A 7,872-nucleotide genomic window follows, 5' to 3' on the forward strand; every position below is an offset into this window, starting at 1 on the left:
ATGCTATGGAAGCCAACTTCTGTGATGGACGCCAATATTCCCACCTCCAGGTATTCACACCACTGTGTAGTCTCCTCCCACATTGTATTAGAGTTGGTCCATGTGACCAGTAGAATACAGTGGAAGTGATGCTATGTGATCTCTGAGGCTAGGTCATAAAAAAAATATGTGGCTTACACCTTTCTCTCTCTCACTCTTAGATTATTCACTCTGGGGGATGTAGCCCCGTGGAGGGGTCTGTGGCAAAGAACTGAGGCCTCCTGCCAACTGCCACAGGAGTGCGTCATCTTGGAAGCAGATTCTCTAGCCCCAGTCAAACCTTCAGATAACTACAACCCCAAACAATCTCATGAGAGACCCTGAGTGTAAACCATTTGGCATATGCTCCCTGACCCATAGAAATTGTGAGGTAATAACTTTTTATTGTTTTAAACTGCTAAGGTCTAGGGTAATACATTGTTGGTGGTGGTGGGTTTTTGGTTTTTTTTTTAATTTTAGAGAGAGAGCCTGAGAGGAGAAGAGGGGCAGAGAGAATCTCAAGCAGGCTCCATGCTTAGCATGGAGCATGACATGGGGCTTGATCCCATGACCCTGATATCATGACCTGAACCAAAACCAAGAGTCAGACACTCAACTGACTGAGCTACCCAGGAGCCCCAATAGACAATTATTATATCCTTTAATGTCATGTCAATGTGTTAGAAGTTCAGTTAATTCCCATGACAATCTTGTGAAATAGAAATTATTTTCTCCATCTTTGAAGTGTGAAAATTCAGAGAGGTAATTTCCTAGGGTTATATAACTGCCTCCAAAGCCCACTAAGCCACACTGCCTCACTTAGCCAAGCCTCTCAGGCTTTCTCCCTCCTCCCACCGACTTGCAGAGATGAGCCAGGCTGTCCTACAGACAGGGTTTAATGATGGTATTATATGATCATAGGGTGGAGGTGGATGAAGATTTGAAAAGTACCTCTGCCTACAAAAATGTTATTCTTTCACACTTGGTGGAGACAAGGTGAAGCAAATGGCATTCTAAAGCAATGACAAATAAATGAAATAACTAAAAAATGGACAATATGGGGTGCCTGGGCAGGTCAGTCAATTGAGCATCCAGGTCTTGATTTTGGCTCAGGTCACGATCCCAGGGTCATGGGATAGATCCTCGAGTTAGGATCTGTGCTGAGCATGGAGCCTTCTTGAGATTCTCTCTCCCCCACTCTGCCCCTCTCCTGCTCGTGTGCTCTCTCTCTCAAAATAAGTAAATAAGTAAGTAAGTAAGTAAGTAAATAAATAAATAAATAAATAAATAATGTTTCTAATTAGAATCAGTACTCTGATGCCAAATAACAAGACTCCCACTGAGACAAAGGGTTGTTGGGGTCACTTGGGGGTCTATGACAGACATGCCATGGGGAAAGAGCTGAGACCCTAAAAGTTGGACCCCTCTGCCTGGAAGATTTCCTTCTCACTCATAAGCCTTGTCCCTCAGTCTGACTCAGGAGAAAGGCAGCCTGGAGTGATTCTTCTGCCAATCCTGGAATGGACTCAACCCAGGTTCTGTTGGACGTCATTAACAACATACCTTTCCTTCCCCAATTCCCCACACAGTGGGAAGTAAAAGGGCATAATTTCCTCTGAGCTGATGTTTTGGGCCAATAAATCAGATTGGTCCTGAGCTTTCTGATGTAGTTTTGAGATCTCCTTGAGAATTTAAATTAATGCTGATAACAGAAGCCCAAGTGGACTAATGAGAGTCTGAATACCTAAATCCCAAACCAGTGCTTTTCAAACTTTAATGCAAATGAATCACCTGGCGGATCTTATTAAAATGCAGATTATGGTTTCACCCACCCCAGCTCATCCTCTCCTTGCCCCACAAACTACCCCCACACATACCCTAAGCCACATATTGCATCCTGTGAGCCTTCTTTGCCCCCTTGGAAAAACACCACACTCCACCTGCCCTGAAGAAAAAAAAATGCAGATTCTATTTCAGCAGGTCTGGGGAAGGTCTGAGACCTTGCATTTCTGTCCATCTTACAGGCTCTGCTGATGCTCCTGGGCCATGGTTATCACTGTAGTAGGAATGGGCAGAAAGCATTTGTTCTCATACTTGGCTGCATATGAAAATCACCTGAGGAGCTCAAAACAAAACAAAACAAAACAAAACAAAACACAACGAGTGCGGAGCCCCACATTTAGCCATGCTCAATGCGTAAAAGAACAAATGTGCTATCTGCAGGCGCAAAGCCTGACCAAACCCAGACTAGGGTCAGGCTTGGCCTTTGTCCAGCCTTCTCAACAGCAGATGGTGACTGCCACCTGCAGGATGGTCCTACATCCTTCCTGAGCTCTGCTCTGCTTAGCAACCTGCTCAGCAACCCAGTCAACCCAGCCACAAGGTCCAGAGCTGGCGCTGCCTTCCTCAGAACATGAAGACCTGCTTCTACCCCACTTTCCCTTTGTAAATAGACCCCCCTCCCCCGAACACCAGCCTACTGGTCTGAGATTTTCAACCAGCTCTTCCCAAGCCCTTCCCTTTGAGGGCTCGATCATGTTCCATTTATCCTCAGCTGTGATTCTTGTGCTCTTGAGAATGGGCTGATGGCACAGAACCACGGAACTGACCCACACTTGACTTTGTCACTGGCACCCTGAACCCCAGTGACCTATTCTACTAGCACCAAGGCCAAATTAGCTGCAACCAAGGCCAAGTTAGCTCGACCCTTTTTCACACCATGCATTGGACTGCTCAGCCTCTACCATTTTCCCAGACTGTCTGGTCTTCTTCCTCACATCCCCCAGGCTGTATGCTAATCCCTGCCAGTATCCCTGAGCACAAATTGGGCGTAGGTTAGAGAATGTTTTCATATGTGGCCTTCCTCCCTAATTCCCTCTCTCTGGATGAAATCTCTCTCCCCTGAAGTCCCGTTCCACCTGTACCTCACCTGGAGACCTCTTGAGCCAGCATCACAGTTGGTTGTGTATCTGTGTTCATTTCGATTAGGCTTATAAACTAGGCACGTGTCTTTTTTCTTTGGATCTCATGTAGACCCTCAATCATCACTTGCTGAAGAGATGAAGAAGCATAGGAAAACACCAAGTATGCATTTAATGAAATTTAATGGTCTCTTTGACCCTTGCCCCGCACCCCCATTCAGTCTGCACGCCACCTCCTAAATCATTTTCTAAAGCCCAGTCAGTCATTCTAAAGCACACACCAAAAGAACCTAGTAGCTCCCCATTGCCTGTTGCATTACATCCACATTCCTCATCCTGAACCAGGCCTGCCCAGGCTGCTTTGTCACACTTGGCCTCAATCCTACCTGTCCAACTAATCTCCCAACACATTTATCTCCTCAGCCCCCACGGTACTTCTGTAAGGGCCTATTCGTCCTTCTTTTCTGTCCTAATGTCTATATTTCTTCATCTTGGAAAATTTTATTTTCTTTTCCTTATTCCCATCTTGCCACCTATGTAGTTTGGTTATTGGTCCAGCTAATACTTCCGTGCTAAGATTTTTTAGGATGAAAAGGGCCATCATTTAAATGTTGAGGGATTTTGTCTGGCAAAAAGTTTTCGTTTTGGAAAACCATGCGGTTGCACAAGTAGAAATAAGAATCCACTCAAGGTTCTTTGAGACAGAACTGAGGAAATCATGAAGCTGAAGGTAAATGTTTCCAGCTTTCAGACTGAGAGGCTGGGTGTTCTGTTTGGTAACAGACATGATGTCTACAGTCCAGTGGGAGCTGGGTCGTGGGTTGTGACAAATTTAGCTGATGCTGTATCTGAACTCTGGTTTGTTCCTTTAGGATGTGGCTTTTTTTTTTTTCTTAATTGAGAGTTTCTTGCTAATAATAACAGCAAACACTTGTTACACACTTACCATGTGCCAGGCCTGAGATAAACCCTTGCAAGGATCAATTTCTGCAATCCTCAAAACAACTTTGGGATTTTTTCAGATGAGGAAAGAAAGGCTCTGGGAAGTTGAGGATTATGTCTTTCAAATCAGAGTCAGAGCCAGGATGTGAACACCAGGAGTGTGACTTTACAGTCTGTGCTCCAAACCTCAGCATCTTTACTTTTTTTTAAAAATCTCATCCTTCTAAAACTTCTAATTGGGGTATGCTTATAATTAATATAGTAGTACATATTTATTACTTGCGAGTGCAAACTCAAAAACCTTACATTGGCAGGGGTGCCTATCACACTTTGCCATTTGTTTTCATATGCTGTACTGCATTATTTGCGTATTGCTTCATTTTCATTGGTCACATTTCTCCCAAGGAATTGGAAGTCTCCTTGGATTGTGTCTTAAACTTCCACTCTGTCTCCCACAGTAGACCCAGGTATATCCTCCCTAAACACTCCATGAACTGAGTTAAATCCATACTCCAATGACCTTCTCCCTCTGAAGCAAAGCAAAGCTAGCAAAAATACACAACACTGTAGATTTCTAGGCCTTCTGGGGGAGGCTGGAGCTACTAGTAAGCACTGCAAATAGAACAACATTGTAACTTAAAAATAATTCTGCTGTACAAACATGAAAAGTGTTATTGCAGTCTCCCAGGGATGTATAATGGATTTGAACTTTAAAACACCAAAATGAAGTTCTATTTAATTTAGGGCTTTGCTGTTCAGGAAACTAGAATTGGGCGTGATCAGCCTGAGTGGAGGTGGTTACAGTTTGTGCTTTGGCTCCCTCTGTTGGCAGGAAGGAAGAGGTAATTTTTTTCTTTACTTGGAGTAATTCTTGGCTCAGGTTTTATAATGGCTGCTGTTTACTGTATGTACTGTCTGAAAAAATTCATCTTTTAAAGTTAGGAAAGGCTTAAGACCTTAAAACCTACTGAATCTTTCTTCTCAGATGGAAACTAAATACACATTTTCATTCCCTTTACGTGCTAACATTACTGTCTCTGAAGCTAGATTCACTATAAAGCGCTTATTAATTATCATAGAACACACACAGAGCTTGTTCCACTGTGGCTTTCCCAGTCTTCTAACTGTAGGGGGTAAAAAGTACAACCTCGATTGCTAGCAGAGTTTGTTACAAGCCTCATTTTCCCACACTGTCTGCTAACCCTGTATCTTGGTAGTGTTTTCCATGACAGGAGAAGGAGCTTTGATCTCAACTAGTAAAAGGAATCAAATACCCAAAATTCTTTGTTTGATTCATCAAGTGGAATAAGGAACACACACATCATCCTCTAGCACGCTGTCTCTTTCCCAATGTCCCCTACGCAGAACTTTTATATATGAGTCTGAATTGTTACTTATGTCAATGACTCATCATTTGAGAGTTGGCACCAACACCTCCAGACAAAATTCCTCTGCAAAGTGTTTCCACAGGGGCACTGAACACCTGTCTCTTCCTCTGTTCCTCCATGTTCAACTCCAAGAACCAGTGAAGACAGATGCCACAAGTGCCTGGTACATTGCAGAGTTCAGTAAAGATTTTTGTAAATATGATTTAAAGTCATATTCTATTTTACAGGCTAATTTTGCACATGTAAGAATTCCTTGATGCTTGCAAAGACATATTTTATTTCATTAATCGTTATTAAAGAGGGCATAACAATGTTATACATAAAATGCTTGTTGTCAAGGAATGTTGCTTATATTATGGTGGAATGAAACAGGCCTGACAGCAATCAGGGTCCTGCCACTAACTGTTTGGAGAGACAGGCAACCATGGGCCCTCAGAATCCTTGCACACTAAGGATCCTTGCACTAAGATGCAAAAGCCTGCTCACTTGGGCCATTTCTCAGGGTTGTGCTTATAGTGAGCAAACTTGAGGGTGTCTCCCCATAGGACAAAGAGCAGTCTTGCTTACTGCTTGCTATAAAATGGTGGGTTCCCCAAGTTTAGCATTTCTCTCCTGTAATGCAATCCATTTTGTGTGCAAGCATCCATCTGGGCCCATCTGCTTCATTCCTGTGAGAATTGGGGTTCGGAACCCAACACAAACACGTTGACACTGCGGCTACTGCTTTTGCTGTAACAGTCTTTCATTTATGACCCAATACTCTCGTGTGCTCTGTCAGCATCCATGAAGCTGTGACAAGCTAACGTGTTAGCCTGCAAAGAGGGTAAAATCTCAGATTCTTCACAGTTCTTGATACTTACTAGCTGGGTGTCCCTACACAATTAATTTAACCTCTCTTAGTTGCAGTGTCCCTTCTTTCTGAAGGGGACAATAGTAGCTGCCTCATAGCACCGTTGAGGAGTTAAATAAGAATGGAAAGATCCCTACCAGACTACATTCTTCCTGGGAGCTCCCTTTCCCTCTTTAGAACACTGAGAGACTACTCTGCTTTGATGCCTGATGATGCTAGGCAGGGACGAATGGCGTGAGGCATGGCGTGAGCTGTGGCTGCTGGTGGTTTGGTGCAATGGTGGGCCGAGAACCGACCTGAAGAGCGCGCACAGCGGCAGAGCCGAAATTTCTACGTGGGCGGGGCTCGGAAAGCCGCAAACTGATTGAAGAGGGAGGCCCTGGGGTTTTGTCTGCAGCGGTTGCATAGCAACCACGCAGTATTTACTTAGACTGTCTATTTCAAGTGGCTTCGGGGTCGCGCTGTTGGGGACTACTGGGGCACTGAGGCCCCCTCCCCCATCACCCACCTGATTCGTGGCGACCACGCCATTCCGAGGAGCCACTGGCTTGGCCGCCTCCCCCCGCCCCGGGAACCCCGCGGCAGCGCTCGGGCGCGCGCCCCCCAGCCGCACGCACCCGCACACGCATGCTCCCGGCGCTCCCACGCGCGCAACCACCCTCATGGCTGCCGCCCACGCAACCGCGTGGTCTTGGGGCGCGGACTGGGGGCGGCCGCGCGGCGCCCGCGGACACAGCTCCCGGCCCTCGGACAAGCTCTCAGAGGATGCCAGGCGCGGGGCGCGTCGCCCCCCTCAGTCCACCAGAGCCCGGATACCTCAGAAATTCGGCTCTGGGTCTGTGGGGAGCGAAATGCAACCCAAACCCCGTTTTACCGAACCCTGCGCAAATAAAACACGCACAAGCACGCACACAGACGTCGCCGCGGCCCGCCAGGGAAGAGCCAGGGACCCGGGAGGGGCCGCCGCTCGAGATCGGCGGCTAAAAGGTGCGACGTAAGTGCCCGGCGTTACCGGCCCGGCTTAACGGCGCAACGGCCGGCCTGGTTCCGTGTCGCCGGGGCCAGGGCGGGGCGGGAGCGGCCGCCGGAGAGACCCGGTAGGCGGGGGCGCTCGGGGCAGGAAGGGACCGGGGAGGAAGAGCGAGGGTGTGATTTGTCCTGAGCGGCCAGATACGGCGGCGCCCCGGGTAGGCCCAGGACCCGGCTCTGGCAGCCCTCGGACCGACCGGCTGGGGCCCGGCGGAGTCGCAGGGCTCGGCGACCTCGTGTGAGGCGGCCGCTGGGGAAGGACGGGCGCCTTCGGCTCACGTTTGGTGGTCGCTACCCAGGCTAGCAATACCGTGGTCTCGGCAAGACAGACGGATGGCTGGGGGGACGGCTCAGGGGGCGGTGGGAAGGGCGCGGGGCCGTCGCCTCTGGCTTAACACAGCAGATGCGCGAGGACTCCAACAGGTGGCTCCGTGGCGCAATGGATAGCGCATTGGACTTCTAGAGGCTGAAGGCATTCAAAGGTTCCGGGTTCGAGTCCCGGCGGAGTCGCAGTTTTTCCCGATTCCCCCCCGAAATTATTTTCTGACCCCATCGTTTCTCTCCCCGTTATTTTTTTCCCTAAACGGTTGAACTTGCCTCTCCATCTCTGCCCTTTCTCCTTCTGCATTGGGCTTCTGCGGCCGTTCCATCTCTAGCCGCTCGCGCAAGTGCGCTCGCCCCCCGCCCCGCTTCCTCAGCTCTGTGGCTCAGGATCTGGGCCCAG

The 7,872-nt window shown here is 48.0% G+C and overlaps 1 long non-coding RNA gene and 1 other non-coding gene across 2 annotated transcripts; one reads left to right on the plus strand and one right to left on the minus strand.

Annotated features, from left to right (window-relative positions):
* Positions 1 to 1,767: 1,767 nt before the first annotated feature.
* Positions 1,768 to 3,067, minus strand: LOC122479612. Its single transcript, XR_006296378.1, has 2 exons — positions 2,948 to 3,067; positions 1,768 to 2,141 (listed from the first exon to the last, which is right to left on the minus strand). It is a non-coding gene; the product is annotated as an uncharacterized LOC122479612 (long non-coding RNA).
* Positions 3,068 to 7,573: 4,506 nt separating this feature from the next.
* TRNAR-UCU lies at positions 7,574 to 7,658 on the plus strand. The gene is given in 2 exon segments: positions 7,574 to 7,610; positions 7,623 to 7,658. It is a non-coding gene; the product is annotated as a tRNA-Arg (tRNA).
* Positions 7,659 to 7,872: the final 214 nt, after the last annotated feature.

Source organism: Prionailurus bengalensis, chromosome C1 (genome assembly GCF_016509475.1).
Source record: "Prionailurus bengalensis isolate Pbe53 chromosome C1, Fcat_Pben_1.1_paternal_pri, whole genome shotgun sequence".
NCBI lineage: Eukaryota > Metazoa > Chordata > Mammalia > Carnivora > Felidae > Prionailurus > Prionailurus bengalensis.